This window comes from Schistocerca cancellata, chromosome 4 (assembly GCF_023864275.1).
Source record: "Schistocerca cancellata isolate TAMUIC-IGC-003103 chromosome 4, iqSchCanc2.1, whole genome shotgun sequence".
Classification (NCBI taxonomy): Eukaryota; Metazoa; Arthropoda; class Insecta; order Orthoptera; family Acrididae; genus Schistocerca; species Schistocerca cancellata.
This window is the reverse complement of record NC_064629.1, coordinates 149,310,658-149,330,604: the sequence shown is the minus strand read 5'-3', so window position 1 is coordinate 149,330,604 and position 19,947 is coordinate 149,310,658. Positions and strand designations below refer to the sequence as shown.

Sequence of the window (19,947 nt, the reverse complement as noted above, 5' to 3'; positions counted from 1 at the left end):
TTTGGAAGGTAGGAGACGAGGTACTGGCAGAAGTAAAGCTATGAGGAAGGAGGGTGAGTCGTGCTTGGGTAGCTCAGATGGTAGAGCACTTGCCCGCGAAAGGCAAAGGCCCTGAGTTCGAGTCTCGGTCCGGCACACAGTTTTAATCTGCCAGGAGGGTTCATATCAGCGCACAGTTTAACGTGGTATCCGAACGGCGTATCGTTTTGCCTGATCTTCACATCATTAACAGGTAAAACCTGGGCTAAAGGTAGGCTAAAATATTCCGTGATCAGATCGGAATTCGATCGTGCAACCTTTCGGTTTTCAGGCACGCAGTTTGTCACAAGACGAATGAGATAAGGTCTGTTTCCTTTCCTCAGCGTATCTAGTGAAAGGCCTTAAGAAGGGCTGTGGAACGTCGTTACCGTTGTCTGTTATAGATACTTGTGGAAACTGAAGCGATGGAAGGGAGGCCAATCCTCTCGAAGTGAGCGATCGAGGTGGCCTAGTGGCAACTCACGCTACTCGCATTCGGGAGGACGGCTATCCTGATTCGGTTTTCCCCTGATTTCCCTAAAATTCTTAAGGTGAATGCCAGCATAGTTCCTTTGGAAGGGAACGGTCGGTTTTTCCCCCATCCTTCCCCTATCCGAGTTTGTGCTCCATCACTAATCACCTCGTCGTCAACGAGTAGTTACATTAATCTTTTTTACTTCATTTCCAAGGACGCTAAGGGGTCATTAAGACCAATGTCTCCATCCGACGACGAAATCACCAAGAACAGTATCAGACCTTCCTGCACCTTGTAGCAATGCGGCCTCGCCACAGCGATTTTCGTTTAATTTTCAACATCTTACTATTCCTATACTGAAGCCGTTTCTTCTCGAAATCAACATACTTTAATCCTCAACTCCTGTAGTCCTGTCGTCCTCACTTCCGTGTAATACTACAGTTGGTTAACAATTTTTACTTTTGGACCATCTAATTACAACTGAATGAAACACAATTTTCGTGCCATACGCCTTTCGCGCTTATTCTTTGCATAGTATTTTCAGTGGCCTGAAATATGTAGGTATTTTTGTTCATACTACTTAGTTTGCATTTTGGGGCAAACAAAAGGCGAAATGCAAATTTCACGAAAACTGTTCAGTTGTAATTAGATGATCCAAAAGTAAAAATTGTCAACATGCCGCAATACTTTAATCCGTACGCATGTACAGGGTGATTCAGCTATCTCTATTCATGCGTTTTATGGAACCTGCAATGCTTTCAAATACCGCGTGCAAAACTTTCACATTCTCTTGCTCGCAAACTATTAGTCCTACCGAAAAGATGAACAGGACCTTTTTGTAGGAAATTTAATGTAGATAGTTTTTGTACTGGGATACGTTTTCGCTAGAGGCGGTAGTTTTCGAATTATTCAAGAAAAACATAGAAACGTGACATTCAAATGCGTTTTTGCTGAATAACGCGAAAACCGTGGCCTCCAGAGAAAACATAAAATTTAACTGCAACAAATTTCATACCAAAAGGTCTTGTTCATTTTTTCTGTATGACTTGTAATTTGCGCGTAGCGAGGGAGAGTATATGAAAACCTCGCGGATGGTTTTTGAAGATGTTGCGGGTTCCATAAAACCTATCGGTAGGGGCAGCCGAATCACCTTGTGTTTTCCTTTATTTGGATTAATTTTTTGTGTATTATAACTGTACTATCTGACAGCCTCTCTCATTTAGAGGGACGGTATCAGGCTGATAGAACAAGTATTTGTTTAGTAATGAATCTACATTGTTTCCAGTAGCGTTACAAGCGTGAAATTACGTGAGTATGCAGCTCCTGCGTTACAGGTGAAGACAAAACCGACAGTTTGTTAGACTTTCATTATTTTACGATTTATTTCGGCTTTTCAGCGGAATAACCCTACAATAGTATTCTTTTATTTGAACTAGCTTTTCGAAAGCTACTACACTTTTGCGAAAACAAGATGTTTCAGAGAAAGCATGAGGCATATTTCTACGTGCTTCATAGATGTTAATCCGGTTATGGAAGATGGAATGCGCGTATCAGACTTTACTAAACCCTTTAATTTTGTGATAATGCCAAAATAATCATTATTATTACAAAGCCGTCATCCTGATTTAGCGAACAACAACACTACGTTAGTTATACCGCTTAAAGCAACCTGTCATTCAGAACGAAGTCTTCCTGAGAGGAATTCAATGTCAGGATTCGGATTTTATGTTGCTCTTTTGGGTATAAGCGGGAAAATATCTTTTATCAAACTTACTGCCTGAGCAGCGGCACTGCTCGATACATACATCTGCGACGTGAATAAGAATTCGCCCCAGGAATTCGGAAGTTTTGCATATCACCCCTTTCCTTTCTCGTGTTAGCCACATCTCTCATCTCAAGGAGTTTTTACTTCATAAGATATACACTCCTGGAAATGGAAAAAAGAACACATTGACACCGGTGTGTCAGACCCACCATACTTGCTCCGGACACTGCGAGAGGGCTGTACAAGCAATGATCACACGCACGGCACAGCGGACACACCAGGAACCGCGGTGTTGGCCGTCGAATGGCGCTAGCTGCGCAGCATTTGTGCACCGCCGCCGTCAGTGTCAGCCAGTTTGCCGTGGCATACGGAGCTCCATCGCAGTCTTTAACACTGGTAGCATGCCGCGACAGCGTGGACGTGAACCGTCTGTGCAGTTGACGGACTTTGAGCGAGGGCGTATACTGGGCATGCGGGAGGCCGGGTGGACGTACCGCCGAATTGCTCAACACGTGGGGCGTGAGGTCTCCACAGTACATCGATGTTGTCGCCAGTGGTCGGCGGAAGGTGCACGTGCCCGTCGACCTGGGACCGGACCGCAGCGACGCACGGATGCACGCCAAGACCGTAGGATCCTACGCAGTGCCGTAGGGGACCGCACCGCCACTTCCCAGCAAATTAGGGACACTGTTGCTCCTGGGGTATCGGCGAGGACCATTCGCAACCGTCTCCATGAAGCTGGGCTACGGTCCCGCACACCGTTAGGCCGTCTTCCGCTCACGCCCCAACATCGTGCAGCCCGCCTCCAGTGGTGTCGCGACAGGCGTGAATGGAGGGACGAATGGAGACGTGTCGTCTTCAGCGATGAGAGTCGCTTCTGCCTTGGTGCCAATGATGGTCGTATGCGTGTTTGGCGCCGTGCAGGTGAGCGCCACAATCAGGACTGCATACGACCGAGGCACACAGGGCCAACACCCGGCATCATGGTGTGGGGAGCGATCTCCTACACTGGCCGTACACCACTGGTGATCGTCGAGGGGACACTGAATAGTGCACGGTGCATCCAAACCGTCATCGAACCCATCGTTCTACCATTCCTAGACCGGCAAGGGAACTTGCTGTTCCAACAGGACAATGCACGTCCGCATGTATCCCGTGCCACCCAACGTGCTCTAGAAGGTGTAAGTCACCTACCCTGGCCAGCAAGATCTCCGGATCTGTCCCCCATTGAGCATGTTTGGGACTGGATGAAGCGTCGTCTCACGCGGTCTGCACGTCCAGCACGAACGCTGGTCCAACTGAGGTGCCAGGTGGAAATGGCATGGCAAGCCGTTCCACAGGACTACATCCAGCATCTCTACGATCGTCTCCATGGGAGAATAGCAGCCTGCATTGCTGCGAAAGGTGGATATACACTGTACTAGTGCCGACATTGTGCATGCTCTGTTGCCTGTGTCTATGTGCCTGTGGTTCTGTCAGTGTGATCAGGTGATGTATCTGACCCCAGGAATGTGTCAATAAAGTTTCCCCTTCCTGGGACAATGAATTCACGGTGTTCTTATTTCAATTTCCAGGAGTGTATTATACTTTCTTTGGCTGGTAAGTTTATGCCATCATTTTTTAGCCTTAAGTATTTCATAAGCAAGCAGAGTAATCATAAAGAATAGTCTGAAGCAGTTTCTGCTTCGTTTGTGTGCTTCCCTGGAAGTTACGCTGGTAAGACTCTATCTCGACAATTCCTTCCTATCAACTACCTCTTCCAGTTAAACGTGACGTGAACCCACTTCGTGTCATCTTTCACAAACACCGCATTATACAGAGACTCTATCCAAAGAGGAACTTGGCGCTCGGTCGTAACGTTCCTCTCTGTTACAGGCAGGTCTAGTTTCTTCAGGCATTAACTCCTTCGCTAATTAACCTGTCATCCGCATGACACCCTGGAGCTTGCGCTCTCTGTCCTTTCTCTCTCTCTCTCTCTCTTTCTCTCTCTTTCTCTCGTAACAAAGACAGAGCAACGTTCAAAACCAAATTCTATGTTATAGTCTGTTCACCTGATCTACATTTGGAAGCATGTAATCAAGGGTAATGTATTTAATGTGCGCTTCAGTATTGGGACAAACAATATATAGTTCCTAAATACAATATAAATGTAATAATTGGAGCCAATTATGCCATTCAGATATATGGGAGTTACAAAATGTGGAGAAATGAAGTAGGGTAAGGTGACCTAAATATGATTTAAAGAATCCCAAAATTTGTCTATATTTTTGAAAGAAAAAGAGTAACTGTTAGGAGAAAATTGTAAATGTTAGAATGTATTACTTGCTTTAAAATGACCTATTTAATTCTTTAAAGTTACAAATGTATACTAGAAAAAATAAAAATTGTGTAACATTTTTTGGAATGAAATTCTTAGATATGATAGGGCCGGTCCAGATTATGATACGCATGTGATATTACTATGTAAACTGACGATAGAAGATCAAGGTCTTAAAAATGGGTTAAGGAACACACAAAACGATACATAGGTGTAACCTGGATTTTTCTTTGGGAATGTTTCTAGGCTATTTATGGCTGAAACGTACGTCAGAGTGAAGAAGAGAATCAATGTCTTGTTTTTTTCATGAACATCAGCAGGACCGTCAGACACGAAGCAAATTCCTCGTTTGTAATTTCCCACCCCCGTAGCAAACGAGTAATTGGCGATTTCTCTATCACGTCCCTCTTATTAATAAGAGAAATGTCTTTTTCACTTTATGTGAAAACTATTTTGTCCTTATCCCCAGAGTCTAGACCCATAGCTTCTAGGTCATTTTCCAGTACTTTTTGTACGGTGCAGACATATCTGTTGCTGTATGAGTTCCTCTTTCCTCCTCGCAATTTAGCCATGGTACAGTCTCCTCCACCTACATGTGCAGGCTCAGTCATTACAATAGTATCTGGTGCGGATTCGTCAAAGGGATCAGTATCATCCATGCTGTTGTCACTCTTCAAAGATATGTCAGAATCAGAATCAGCATTCTCAGATACGTTTATTTTTTGTGTACTTGCCACAGAATTTGCCACAGTCATAGCTTTTCTGTCTCTCCTGATTTCGGTCTAGTTCTTTTTCAGCAATGAGTTTACTATTCGAGGTGCCGTCTCTTGCAGATGTGTTGCTGGCGCATGGGTATGGCGGCAACCCGCGTTACACCGTTGCTTGGCTGGTGGCTAGACAATAGGCGACAGTAAATCACTTTTAAGAATGAACTGTATCATGTTTCGGAATAGAGCGTGTCATATTTTAGGATTATACTGACTGTTTACTAATTATCTCTTGATAACAAGTGTGTCAATAATGAATTATTCAGCAGATAGAGTACAATTTTCTGTGTGTGTAACACAAATAAGGTAGGTATAAAGTCAGTATTTGCGAATACGTGGCAAATGTCCTAGAAATTTGTGCACCTTATCCTATAGTTAAAATGGTGTTCCTAGAATTGTTGGTAGAGTGTTGGGAAACTATAGTTTTTCTTCGGTACTTTGAAGACACTTGTACGGGCTATAGTGGAACACTGATTACGTATTTGGGATCCATATTTTGTACAACTAACAAGGGATATGGAAATGCACCACGAACATTCGCAGTCTTGTTTAGCTCGCGGAAGAGTGTAACAGAAACGCCTGAAATTGTCATCCAGCAGTCACTTGCAGAAGTAAGCTTAATATTACAAAGAAACCTACTTATAAAATTCCAATAATCTGTTTTCACGACGCTGGCTACGACTATTCTTGAATTTCCTAAATATTACATTAATAAAAGCGCTTCCTGGGGCATATAAGAATGCTTATTCCAATGCTTCATCAAGAAATGGAAGGGAATGGAGCATTAATATGTAACAAAATGAAAAATTATGATTAGGATTTAGCATACGGCGGACGACGAGGTGCTTCAGTCCGGGACCGCGCTGCTGCTACGGTCGCAGGTTCGAATCCTGCCTAGGGCATGGATGTGTGTGATGTCCTTAGGTTAGTTAGGTTTAATTAGTTCTAAGTCTAGGGGACTGATGACCTCAGATGTTAAGTCCCATAGTGCTTAGAGCCATTTGAACCATTTGGACGACAAGGTTATTATAGATGGACCATAAAGTTCGAATGGGGAAGGCAATCGTCCGAGTCCTTATCAAAAAATTGTTCAAATGGCTCTGAGCACTATTCGACTTAACTTCTGAGGTCATCAGTCGCCTAGAACTTAGAACTAATTAAACTGAACTAACCTAAGGACATCATACACATCCATGCCCGAGGCAGGATTCGAACCTGCTACCATAGCGGTCGCGCGGTTCCGGACTGTAGCGCCTAGAACCGCTCGGCCACTCCGGCCGGCGTGTCCTTATCAAGCGCATCACTTCGACATTCCACTTAACCGATTTAAGGATACTACGGTAGACGTAGACCTGTCTGTCCGGACGTCGATTCGAACCACATTCAGCCCAGTGCTACTGTGATTCCTTCTGCGAAGGCGCAGATGTGATCGATTATCTGTTCGTACCCTATCTTCACTAGTACCTTCCTGAAGTTCCGATCTCTTGATATATGATTATTAAGAACCACTGATGAATCAGTACTGACTGGAGCAGTCCTACATTTTCGTGTGAGTCAACGTCGGAACAGCAGGAGCAGCTGGTATATTTCTCACGTTTTGACCGTTTTAACTGAGTTCAGGGAAACAGAAAAAATTCTAGTACTGGGAACAATACCGCGAGCTTTTCTCTAATTACAAACTTGTGAAAGAACATTGATATTCATACACTGGTTTACACGATGCCACCTCATCTGCTCATCCAGTGTGGAATTCCTTAGTCTTAAAATATTGCAACTAATCTTCAGATCCTCAATCGCTTGATGCAGCTCCATTGCGTCAAACCAACTGTGACTCAGCTTCGTATCTCGCAGCTAGTACGCTTATGTTCGGTCTAATAGTTGGGGTGTATGCGTTGTGGTGCGTTTAGATATTATACACGTGTAGAGATGCTGACTCGTTGTGACAGTGAAGTGTGATAGCCCTCTAAAACATTACGATTATCTGATTAACACGTTGAGCGCGGAGCCAGTTTTAGTGGCTTTCCGTTGAGGCGGCAGTCCTAAGTGCCGGCGACTGCTTGCCGTGTGTTGGGTTAGCGCAAAAACGGGCGCGTAATGATGCGCCTGCAGTGGCAGCAACCCATCCGACGTACACGCCGTGTTTGCCACCTAACATACAGGCGCTACCCTCGAAAAAATTCACTCGGCAATTGCCGCCGAGCTAGGTAAGTAAATAAAATATAAGCACACCACTTGACGGTTGCTGAGTTGTATAAACGGACGTGGTATGCTAAGAAGACAACCGCCATGAGACGACCATTCAGAGAAAGCAATAGGGGTGTAAGAAGTGCCTAGTTTCACAGCGATTATTTGCAAAAAGCGTTGTTGCCAATTAAAGCAAAAATGTCACGAGGAGGAGGGAGTGACTCATCAACTGCGTTATTTGTACCACGTAAACGTCGCCGTGTAATGTGACTGCCATCATCTGACAGTGATAATTCGTCTGATGGTTCAGTAAGTGCTGACAGAACGTGGTTTGATCCAGGAAGCACCAGGTGAACACTGGGCATTTTACGAGTGCCCACGTTGCCAAAATGAGTGGTGAAAATGTGCAAAATTGTAACAAAGTCGACGATTTTTGTGGACTTTTTGTCACATATGAAATATTTGAATACATCAGTGAACAAACAATATAGAGGCTACACAAACGGCAATAACAGTGGATTAAATGGACTGATTTTGTGGCTGGGATTGGTGAAACGTCCATCCATACATTTCCATAGTCCCAGGATCCACTATTTGAATAACCATTACCGCGAAAGGTAAATTCTGCTGAGAACTCTGAATTTTGCACACAGTATGAAAGTCTGTGCTTCAGATCGTATCTCAGAAGTTCATTTAATTATCGACGAACTGAACAGAAATTTTAAAACAGTATTATGATCCTGTCGTAATACTATGTATCGACGAGTGTCTAATACCATTCCGAAACGAATTATGTTCAGGCAAAATACTAGAAACACAGGAGATACAAGTATGGGATTAAAATGTTTAATCTGCGCTGCGATAATGGATACTGCTACAGTTTTAGAATTTACACTGACAAAGTATTTGATAAAGGAACTACCACACCAACGAATGTTGTGTAGAATTTGTGTCATGATGTATTCAATAAATGTACATTATGTACTGATAATTCGTATGCCAGTGTAGATTTGGCAAGCAAGCTCATAACAAAGAATACTCATTTCGTCGGTAAGCTTCCAGTAAATCGCAACAGAATTCCCAAAGAAACTGTAACGACCAAACTGAAACGCAGATAATTGAATGCAAAAGAAAATAGCCAAAGAAGTAGTGTCCTGAAATTAAAAGACAAAGGAGTCGTTTTGGCTCTTTCGACCAAGCATTTAAATGAAATGGAAAACGTAACTACCAATAGAGTCTTTTATCGAACACCAAAAACGTTACTGAATGTAATAAGTGAAAAACTACTATTCGACCTTTCTGATCAGGTGAGTGCATATAGCAATCCATTGAGAAAAACAGTGAAATGCTATCGAAAGTTAGCATTCAATCATTTTTCTTTTAATTTTTTTAACACCGCTGTTGTGAATGCGTTATATACGGGGTGACAATTATTGAACTATATGAAAAAAACATAAATTATTTACTAACTACGGTCTGTACACACTTTATTCAGCATGTAAACGTCCCCACAGATATTCCGATTTAGGTTATGACATGTTCGATATGCCTGTCACCATTAGTGATGATGTGGCGCTGACGGGTAGCGAAATTCTGCGTGACTCGTTGAACTGTCGGTACATAGATGCAGTAGATGACCTCCTGAATGGCTGTTTTCAGCTAGGCAATGGTTGTGGGGCCATTTCAGTCTATAATATATCCCCACAAAAAGGAGTTGCATGTATTCAGATCTGATTATATGGCGGACAATCGAGGCCCATGTCAGTGGTCCCTGGGTACCTCAGAGCCAAAATACGGCCCTCAAAATGCTCCTCCAGGATATAAAATACTCTCCAGCTCCGATTGGTTCGAGCTCCGTCATGCATGAACCACATCTTGTCGAAATCAGGGTCACTTCGGATAATGGGGATGAAATCATCATCCAAAATCTTCACGTACTGTTGGGTAGTCACCGTGCCATCAAGGAATATCGCACCGATTATTCCGTGACTGGAAATTGCACACCACACCTACACCCTCTGAGGCTGAAGAGACTTCTCCTTCGTGAAATGCCGAGTCTCAGTCCCCCAAGTGTGCCAATTTTGCATATTGAGGAACCCATACAAATGAAACTGGGTTTCGTCGCTAAACCAAACCATACTAATTCCCATCACGCCCCGCGGCCAACCGTGCAGTTTGAACGTCCTAACGCAAACCGTTCAGACGTTATGACGATTTTATTTCATATACACTGAAGAGCCAGAGAAACTATAGCTGCCTAATATCGTGTAGGGCCCCCGTGAGCACGCAGAAGTGGCGCACAAGACGACGTGGCATGGACTCGACTAATGTCTGAAGTAGTGCTAGAGGGAATTGGCACCATAAATCCTGAAGGGCTGTCCATAAATCCGCAAGAGTACAACGGAGTGGAGATCTCTTTTGAACAGCACGTTGCAAGGCATCCCAGATGTGCTCAGTAATGTTCATGTCTGGCAAGTTTGGTAGCCAGCGGAAGTGTTTAAACTCAGAAGAGTGTTCCTGGAGGCACTCTGCAGAAATTCTGGACGTTGGAGTGTCGCATTGTCCTGCTGGATTTGCCTAAGTCCGTTGGAATGCTTAATGGACATAAATGAATGCAGCTGATCAGACAGGATTCTTACATACGTGTCACCTGTCACAGTCGTATCTTGACGTATTAGGGGTCCGATATCACTCTAACTGCACACGCCCCACACCATTACAGAGCCTCCACCAGCTTGAACAGTCCCCTGCAGACATGTAAAGTCCATGGATTCATTAGGTCGTTACCATACCCGTACACTACCATCCGCTCGATAAAATTTGAAACGAGACTCGTCCGACCAGGCAACATGTTTCCAGTCATCAACAGTACAATGTGCCGGCCTCGGTGGCCGTGCGGTTCTAGGCACTTCAGTCCGGAACCGCGTGACTGCTACGGTCGCAGGTTCGAATCCTGCCTCGGGCATGGATGTGTGTGTTGTCCTTAGGTTAGTTAGGTTTAAGTAGTTCTAAGTTCTAGGGGACTCATGACCTCAGATGTTGAGTCCCATAGTGCTCAGAGCCATTTGAACAGTACAATGTCAGTGTTGACGGGCACGGGTGAGGCGTAAGGCTTTGTGGTGTGTAGTCATCAAGGGTACACGAGGTGGTCCTTCGGCTCCGAAAGCCCATATTGATGATGTTCCGTTGAATGGTTCGCATGTTGACACTTGTTGATGACCCAGCATTGAAATCTGCAGCTATTTGCGGAAAGGTTGCACTTCTATAACGTTCTACGATTCTCTTCTGTCATTGTTGGCCCCGTTCTTGCAGGATCTTTTTCCGGCCGCAGCGGTGTCGGAGAATTGATGTTTTACCGGATTTCTGATATTCACGGTACACTCGTGAAATGGTCGTACGGGAATATCGCCATTTCATCGCTACTTCTGAGATGTTGTGTCCCATCGCTCGTGCGCCGGTTATAATAACACATTCAAACTCACTTAAATCTTGATAACCTGCCATTGTAGCAGCAGTAACCGATCTAACAACTGCGCCAGCCACTTGTTGCCTTATATAGGCGTTGCTGACAACTGCGCCGTCTTCTGCCTCTTTCATATCTCTCTATCTGAATACGCATGCCTATACCACTTTTTTGGCGCTTCAGTGTAGTTCAATAATTGTCACCCTGTCTATTCCAAGACGTGACGGGGCAGAAAATATTATTCGCAGTATTTCTGGAATAGCTGGCATTCACATGAAGGAACAACAGTTAGCGTCGCTAGAAGAAGAAGCGAAGGCGACTTGGACGCAAAGGAAAGAAATACGCATGAAGTGCGTAGATATTGTTCTGAATGTTACCAGACGGACACGAAAACATTCGGGTGCAGTGCAGCTAGAAAACCAACTAAGCAGGCAGTTACCTTTTGTAATACGTGCAAATCTAAACCCCATCTGTGTAGTGAATGTTCTGATAAACTTTATTAATACTACAGCATTTGTTTTTTAACCTTGATGCTGACGTGTAGATGGGCTTATGTCGTCCAAAAGAAAAGAACGCTGTCAGTCTCTACGGACTAAAAAGGAACTCCATGAAAAGAAATATGCTACATCACAGATAAATTTACGAAAAGACGTCCACAATTCTACCACAGATAAATTTACGAAAAGACGTCCACAATTCTACGAACATCAATGTGGGATGGATAAAAGCAGACTCACACAGCAAATTTTCAGCATCGTAGTCCAAGTAAATTAAAGATCAGATGGATGTAAGAAACGTAATAAAACCTAGAATAGCAGAAAATCTCACAAGAAGAAATTAAGGACAGAAAAAATTCGGAAATAACATTAGAAAGAACAACACTGAACAGGGCTCAAAAGAAGAAACATCACGGAAGAAGTGGACGGAGGAAATGGAGATATAAAACAATGGATTGTGAAGTGTCGGCAGAAGTGCCAACACTGTTTTGTTTGAGGAGACCGAAATGCATGCTAAGCTCACGCAGGCTGGCGTGAGGTCTGAAACAGGATACGTAATGAATGCTATAAAGAAAAGTACGTAGCTTCTGGAATACTTAACTTTAATCCACATTTGTAGAACATCTCTCGTTACTGTACAGGCTTTATAATCACAATATCAATTGTGATGGCGCCTTGCTAGGTCGTAGCAAGTGCAGCTGAAGGCTATGCCAACTATCGTCTCGGCAAATGAGAGCGTAATTCTCAGTGAACCATGGCTAGCAACGTCGGCTGTACAACTGGGACGAGTGCTAGTACGTCTCACTAGACCTGCCATGTGGCGGCGCTCGGTCTGCAATTACTGACAGTGGCGACCCGCGGGTCCGTCGTATACTAGCGGACCGCGGCCGATTTAAAAGCTACCACCTAGCAAGTGTGGTGTCTGGCGGTGGCACCACAGATTGATGAAGAAATTGTAGGAAGAGAAAAATGAGGAAAAGGAAGTGATGCTGTGGCTGTCTCAAGTTCGCAGTTTTGGTGACTGCCGGACTGTTTCTTCATACTACCTCACGCTATATACGTTGCATGTCTCGGACTCCGGACCAGTGAAGAAATTGTTGGGTTCCAGTTGTCACATACAGACAGCTTACTGCCGGGGATGCGTTATTACAACATACAGTATCACAAAACTGTTCTGCAGGATGAAAGAAATGCATTCGAAAGCACGTCAGAGTTGGAAGGGTTACCTAGACTTCAGGCGTTTGCGACGTACAGAGGGAGACCAGCATTCAGAATTTTTGGAAGATGATGAAGTTGTACAAGCAACAGGAATAGGGACAGACAAAACGTAAAAGAAGTTGTTCAACCACTGACGCAATGAGTGTCCAGTATGCGGAATCCAATGCAAGAATGACGTATAATAGGACCAAGAGACGAGTATGGAGTTGTGCAAGGTTCAATTTCGTCACCCCTCTTCTACAACATTTACATGAGGGACCAACATAACACAATCCTGGAGAATATGGGAGTTCTGCACTATGTAGACATCGATGTATCTCTTGCTTCTCTGAGGCTCCTCAGCGAAAGAAACATAATCCGGAAGGCGCATATAAATCATATTGGTCAGAAGTATTAGGACTTATCAAATTTATAATGAAAATTTATTGAATTTATTGAGGATTGAGCGTCCGCACAGGCCTGTAGCCTTACCGGGAATGGTACGCCCAATTATTGATTGCGGGAGACGTAGCCACGCATCTGCGACAGACAGCTGCCGTGTCAAAATTAACAAATGCCAATACTATGCGCTGGGAGTCTGCGTGGGAGCAATTCGCTCCGCCTCAGCCAATGCACTATTAGCTGAAGAACAGGAGCTTCCAAGTCGTCCAAGCAGAGGTAACTTACTATCAGTTTCCTTGCGAAAAAATCTCAAACCGGTTACTACAATTTTCAAGCGACTGCTTCAAATTTACTCACACAATGCTTGATTGGACTCGCTGCGTTACTGAAACATCCTCCATCAGTACAAGAGTTCTGAAACATGTAAATTGTTTTCAACAAGATTATCAGGCTGTCTTGACTACACAGTTTTAACGCTTCACACCCACTACAATTCTTCTAGGTGAAGGTAATAAATGGCATTCTTCTGCTCAAGGTACTCAGTTAAATAATACAAATTTGTTGCAGTTTTAAGACATCCACAGTCTATATCTGCACTGATGGCACCAGAAGCACTGAATATTGGCAGCACATTCTACACTTTAAGTTTGCAGACGATTGATTTACCCAAGCTAGCGACGGTCATATTACATTTCCGCTTGCTGGTGGCATTAAGCGATTCATATCTGCTTTCACGATTATGAAAAACGTTAGCACCAGGTAGACATAAAACGCTATAGCATGTAAGATAGTTGGCTTGCTGGTATCGATGGGAGGAAAAGACACATCTTTTAACATTTCTTGGATGAAATCACACAGTGTAATGATTGGTAACGAAGTTGTTGACCACTTATACATAAAAGTTGCTAAAATAGATCCAGAGAACACCTGTCTTTACCTCATTGTGCCACATGTACCATTATAAAAAAACTTTAATTTCTTTGGTATCAACGCTGTATCTATGCCAGGTCTAGAACGTTTCTCCTAGTCGTGACATACTGTCAGACTATACCATACACAAGATAATAATTCAAATTTAGCTTAATCACAAACCTATCTATGAACAGATGAAACGTTTATTAAAATGATTAAGGAAGGCATAGCGTAGTCTTACAGGAGGATCTGTGGAAGATTGATCGTCCAAAGCTATCTTCAGAATAGTGCCGCGTAATTTCTTTTCAACAGAATCAGCGCCAGGGGCAAAAATTTTTTGCGTCAACTTTCCAGTAAGAAATTATGCCCGAGCTGCTGCCTCACAAACTGCGTCAAACTATTCAGTTCCCACCACTTTCCGTTTCATTCCCGATAACGCAATAAATATAATGTTCATAATTGAAGACATGACGTGTGAAGAACAGTGACCACTTTTAACATCATGAAGAAAGTCAGACACCGTCTGGGTCACTTTTTATGTTTATCCGGATTACCGGTTTACTGCCATTCGCAACCATTAGATTTTCATCTAAAGACGACCTGTGGTAAAGGTCGAAATGGGTAACCCAAATAAACCTAAGAAAGTGATCCAGAATGTATCTGTCTTTCTTCATTATAAAAAGAGAGATACTTGTGACAAGATATGGAGATGCTTACATTCCGTGGATCAAGCTTACGTCGGTCTGCGATTAATAATCTGGATTTGCTTTCAGCAAGAGCAGCGTTCAGATCCCGGTGACCTGTCTGAGTTGACGTGGAATGTCTAAATCACTATCAGAGAATTTTAAGTTCGTTCCAGCAATGTGGCTACAGGTGGTTTCTAGACTTGTTCTCCGGAAATCTAACCAGTGTTCAGTTCTGTATAATTTTTCTATCAACATGAAGCTGAAATCTAACAGAAACGGAAGATCAGAAATTATTTTCAGATTTTACAGTGCGTGTGAAAATGTTGGAACTCAGTAGGTTTTAAAAATATATCGTAATTTCACAGGTAACATACCCGATATCAACGCGTACCGTTAGCGCTAGACTCAAAATGCCACAGACGATAAAGCGGAACAGAGAGACGTAAAGTCTTCGTGGGGCTTTAACGAAAGTTTATTCTGTGGAATACGATGTGGTATTTTGAAACAAATAGGAACTGGATCTCATTTTATCCACCCTTTGTTAATAAGGCAGTTTTCAGAGACGTTAAGAGAAGTAAAGAAATAGAAATATGAAATAAGCATTCTCAGTCTTGATACGCTACAGTCAGAACACAGAAATCAAATTCTCGAGGTCTGCCTGATGGGAATTACTTTTCCTGAGGCTAAAGAAAACGAAATTTTTTATTGCGAGGCTAGCCTGTGCTCCGACTGTCGACGTAAAAGAATTTAAGAACCGGCAGCGAACGCTTTCTGATCTGATTACGTTTGAGAGGTGGGTCGTATAGCCATTAGTGACGGGGTTCGCACCGGAGCGAGTGTAAGGAACCTTTTCGTATGCTTGTATGGGAGGTGGAGGGCTTGTACAGGACAGTCCACTCTAGTGACTGATTTTAGTATCAAATGTGCACTGTAGTCCGCCATGAGCGCTTCCGCCATTTTCTACAGTTCTTGCTGTTACTAGATATGATGGTGTATTATGTGCAGCATCTCTAAATATTTCGAGTGCTGTATAATACATTAAAGCTATTTGGAATATACTTTTAATTCTTCAGTTACAGAATATTAATGGAAGTAAAATTCTATACATTTTCAAAACTAGTTATATAGCGCTTGGACGGAAAGCCATCATCGATCGTGCGCCATCTTGTAGCTTGCAATAGAAGGTCTTTTACTATGTAACATGGGATATTTGAAAATTAACTGAGTTTCGTTAATGTCTGAACAATTTTATCTGTCTTGAAAATGGAGGTTTGTATCAATTTCTAGTAGCTTCAATTTTAAAACGAATTTTACTTGTAAAAAATGATTGCTGTCATTTGAATATGAAATAATAAAATGTATTATATTTCTATTACAGAGCTGACTAGAGGTGGAAGTCTGAAAAGTGTCACAACACTCTCCGCTACCGTCAGTTTAAGGTGATAGCGCTGCAGACAGCAGGCAGTCGCGAACAGCTAGGTTTCTGCTCATTCCCTACAGGAAAGTTACTTCCATTACATTCTTACGGTAGATATGGCCGGTATTTGTGCAATGCTGATGAGGATAATTAATTCAGACTACGCGCCACACCTTCAGCAACCCTCGTATGTATAAGGTAATGAATCTCATCCAAAGTCAGCAACTTGCTGGAGTAGTTAACACCTCGTCATTTCACGCTATACGGCTGCAAGTCTTTGGACACAGATTGCTGTACTTTCCAAAGGCTCCAACCGTGTAACTCATGGCTTGTAGGTCCTCCTTTTGTTACTATTACGGGTTTCAATAATCGGCGAAGATTTTCGACCACTGATTCATAAGCTGAAGACCTCATTTGTTTCCTTTCTTTTAGAAGCATGGTAGACAGTCGTTAGCGAGCTTCTGGTTGAGTGTATTCTGTACACATGTGACACACTCCATTACTTTATGTTACGTTAATCATATTCCATGAATCTCATGGAGAACGGTGGGATGCGAAAAAAGTCGAAGATGTGCATTTAACTTAATTTAAGCGCAAAACAGTAAAATAACATTAAAATTCTAATTATACTTGAACGTAAAATATTTAAGAGTTTCTGTGAAGATACTCTGCAATGGAGCACAATGTTCAGAAAGTTCTTTAATTCTGTTTTAAACTCCACTACATTACTACCATGACATTTAAAGTGATTAGATAGATTGTTGAATACATGAGCAGCCATGTATCTGACTTACTTCTGTACTAATGTTAATCACTGAGGTCTTTATAGAAGTTGTTTCTGGTCCTAGTGTTATATTCATGCTTTTCATTATTTTTACGAAAATAGAAACATTAGTAATAACAAAAGACATTGATGATATATGTGTTGTAAAATAATTGTCAAAATACTCAGTTTTTTTGAAGAGATAACTGCATGATTTTGAATTAACACCAGATATAATTCTTAAAACATGCTTTTGTATTCTGTAATTACTATTCCTGTAACTTGAATGTCCACAGAAAATGATTCCATAACTCATTGGTGAATGGAAATATACAGAACAAGCCAATTTCATTGTTTTTGTAGTTGGAGTTTTCAGTTGGGTGGTCAAGAAATTATTCCAGTTTCCTTCAGACTTGGATAAAAAATTGTAGTCTACAACAGTTGATGATGTCTGACAGTTGTTCGTACCGTACGCTTCAGAATTCGGTGGAATTCTTCGGCTTACCACTGCGACAATGGGTTGTACTGCCTCCCTAGCGTTCCCAGTCTCTTCAGCTTCGGTGATAGTGACCGTCTGATGCAATGTGTGACATTGTAGGCCACTGCAATCACGCCCATGGTCTGTTCGAACTAAAATAAATTCCCTCCATTTACCCTTCCTGACAGAATCAACGTCTACAATTTGTTTTCACATTGCGCCTGCATTTATTAACCTAGATGCTTACGGACACACATTGTGTTCTGGGTTTATTATTTGGATATTTCCGTGGTATCGCAACATTCCTGAAAGATTCGTTTACCACTGTGGAAACTCATTATAATTCCTTTTGGCGTATTACATTTTGTGCTACTTTTCGTATAATTGTACAACACTACTGTTTTCGAGCTACCTCCTGAAGTTAAGCCTTACTGGCGGTAATCTACCTGATCACCATATATAGAAATTCATTGTTGTTCGTGAGAACGATGGTATTTCCTCAGTTACTACATAATTCTACTCTGAGTGGTAATTTGGATAGAATCTTGTCAAAGAACAACGCAATGTCACGAATTAGAAACCAAGCCAGTCCGTAATAAGGAACAGTAGTCGCCTTGATTAACGATGAATACCAACAGAGACAGCAAAGACATTCAGGCAGAGGTATAAGCCGTCAGCACGTACTGAAAATCACGGAAAACCTAAACAGTCTGGAGTTTGAGTTCCCTCTAATGAATTAGTCAAGTGTTTTAATCTTTGCGCCATAATCTTAAATCCAGCACTGGAAATGTCACTCCATGTTCCGAGACATCATTTCATATGAGGTGGCTCATAGAAGCCAACTAGAGAACTGCTTCAAGGTATAATACACTAAAGTAATTAAGTTTGTCGATACGCGAGATATCCTATACAGTTCAAGCACAATGAATTTTCTGTTAATTTCTATCGAGTTCGCTTTAAAACCATCTATCTACATTTTAAATATGAAAAGATTCGCCACCTACTGCACTGATAAGTGAAAGCTTTTGAAAGAAATTGAAGAGTAATTCATTCAGGATTGAAACATCTTATGGAGACTTTGCTGCATCCATCCGCAGCTTTTTCAACAAGCTTTGAAGTTCTTTTCCTGTAATATTCAGAAATATTGAAATATTACACTGCAGGTTACTGCACAAAGTATGATGAGTTCAGGTTATTTTATCCAAGCTTCAGATTTTAAAAGTCTGCATAGAAACGACACTTGACGTTAACCGAATGAGGCGTAGTTATGAAAATGACTTATTTTCGTGGCTCTTGGAGCAAAATTTACGAAATATTGCCATCAAACCTACAAGATATTTCGTTTTAAGCACCTCCGCTACAAACAGTGGCAGTAATTAAGCAATGACATAAAACGAGGAATGTGCACAAAAACCTTAAGTAATTTTCTCCGAAAAGAGCAAATATTGCAATTAGTACTGAGATATTTTCGGTTAATTTCTTTGCTACCAAATTGACGACACGTAAAACAGGTAAAATCTGATTCGTGTCGCTGTCGGATGCTTGGAACGTGTACCGGAGCAACAAGTTTGGCGCTCGTTAACGCGTGTTTGCCACGATATTCTGCATTCCCTGATCTTTCCGTGAAATAACAACAAAATATGCCTCATCCTGGTTTCTATTTTCTCTTATCCATAGAAGTTTTTCGAATTTTACCTACAGAGATACCCTTCTTCTTCTTTTAGAAGCAATTTACTTCTTCTGGAAACTGTGGAGTTGAAGATATTTAACCACAAGAAAACGGACAAAATCGCTCCCCTGGGCCTTCTGGTAACCAGAGAATCGGAATACAATAGTAGAATGGACTTATTTCGCATGCGCAATATCGTGTGTAACATAACGTTTTTGTCATTTACTTTGGAAAATAATGCAATTTCCCACAGTTACTAGTCGGAGAATGCGCAAGCGGTGGATAAATGTTGTTGGCAGGATGAGGGAAGGATGGATGATGGCTGCGCGACACTTACCGGCACTAGCAGAAGACAGCAGAAGAGCTGGTGGCTGGAGACGAAGCAACGGCTGCGGAACGGCGGCTCAAAGTGGGCACTCCGGCGCTGCCGCCGCCTATTTCTAGGCTTGCCCGCCGGGCGCACCCTCGGCAGCGCATGCGCACAACCTCTGCTTAAACAAAATCTGCGCGACCAATCGCGTGTCTTCACTACGGACACCGGCACTAAGTTTTCCTTGTTTTATTGTTATGAGAACCGCAGACGCAATCGTTGCTCATGGGCTGTGGGAGAATTGCAATTTAATTTGTAACTGGAGTCTGTGGTGGCGCAAACTTACAAATGCAGACGTCTAATGACAGAGTAACAGCGTGAAAAGCGTTTAATGTGAAATGCAGGGTTCCGAAATATTTTTTCGTATTAAATGATCCGTTATTGTTCGTGCAGCGTCATTTTCAGTATTAAATTTTCGACAAATTATTCGATTAATTTCGCCATTCGAAAACGCGTCTAATAGCTACCCGTACTGACGATGTTCCGAATTTCTGGTAAAGGGCGAGCAGGAACAGCAATGTTTATTCCATTGACTAAATTGTCGTCGTCGTTTACATGAATGTGATC

The 19,947-nt window shown here is 42.4% G+C and overlaps 1 protein-coding gene across 3 annotated transcripts in view; it reads right to left on the bottom strand.

Moving 5' to 3' along the window:
* The window catches only part of LOC126184792 (uncharacterized), a 137,328-nt gene extending 117,885 nt beyond the window's left edge, over positions 1-19,443 (bottom strand). For all 3 annotated transcript variants that reach the window (XR_007536878.1, XR_007536879.1, XM_049927371.1), the window contains exon 1: positions 19,348-19,443. The gene's annotated coding sequence lies outside the window, so the exon portion shown is untranslated. The remainder of the gene's footprint in view (positions 1-19,347) is intronic.
* Between the last annotated feature and the right edge of the window lie 504 nt (positions 19,444-19,947).